Below are 1,216 nucleotides of genomic sequence, written 5' to 3' on the forward strand. Positions count from 1 at the left end.
CGACGGTGTGGACCTGGGCCCCTCTCCCGATGGCCACGGATTTGGAGAAATCCGCCCCAGAGGACCAGCGTGCTGGAGGGGCCTGAACGCGCGCTGCCCAGCCTCCCAAGCTGGAGCGCAGAGCCAGCCCCGGCAACCTGCGCTCACAGAACGTTATCTTCACAGCAGTTTAGCAAGCCCCACAAACAAAAGTTAAAGCGTGATGGCACTATACCTTGCCCCGGGTTACTCAGGCTCCTGTCTCCCATTTGGACATGCTGGAAGTGTTGGGTTTGGGGAGGTTTGCTTTGCTGGGTTTGGGTTGCCTATATAAGCCCTGCTGGAGTACTGTACCGAGGAACACGCTTTGATGGACTCGGGTGTTAATTAACGCGCGGCTAATTTGAGCTCAAGGAGCTTGAGCCGGTCCTTCGCTCCACGAGCGGCGAGGGGGCAGTGACCTCTAGTGGACACCAGAGGATTTGCATCTCGGGCGAGTCAGCTCGCGGAGCTCGGTAGCCGAGAAAACCGCTTGCGCGGATGCCTGGCTTTTCCTCGGAATCTAGCAACAGGGAGGGACGAAAGGCCCCCAGAAAGTGATGTCGAGAAGGGCCTTAGCTCTTCAATGTATCTGAAATCTAAATTTAGCGCATTTAAAAAACAACACACAAATTGTTTTCACTGTTTTTTTTTTTTGGCGAGGGAGGGAAAGTCTACGGAAAAGGTTTAAAAAGTGAGTTTCAAGAACTTTGGTTTCTGAACCTAGAGGAAAGCAGGGCTTTCAAATCTACGGGGTCTTCAGCTAGTCAGAATATGCTTCTATAAACAAAGTTAGTCAGTACTCTTATAATCTATTTTTGCTTTAAAGAATAAAAAAATAAAGAAGACGCTTTGTTGGCTCAGTAAGAGAAGAAACGAGGTGTGGAATAGTTCAGATGCCTGAGTTCACTCACATCCCTCAGGCAAAAAAGCAGACAACATCACAAAAATACTAATAACAACACAAAAGACTTTATTCACTGAATGAAAATAAAGGAAAAGTCCAGGAGGGTAAAATGGCCTTGTTTCCCCATCCTTCTCCATTTATCCAATTAGTTATCTAAACTAGTGCAGAAATTGTTTTGGAAAAGATCTTTCCGGTAATGCGTGCGTCAAAAGTAAAGCACGAACCATGGTAATGCAGATCGAATACTCCTTTTTTGAATAAATAGAATTCTGCATTTTATCTTTCCCTCTT

Source organism: Pteropus medius, unplaced genomic scaffold, assembly GCF_902729225.1.
Source record: "Pteropus medius unplaced genomic scaffold, Ma_sr-lr_union100, whole genome shotgun sequence".
Classification (NCBI taxonomy): domain Eukaryota; kingdom Metazoa; phylum Chordata; class Mammalia; order Chiroptera; family Pteropodidae; genus Pteropus; species Pteropus medius.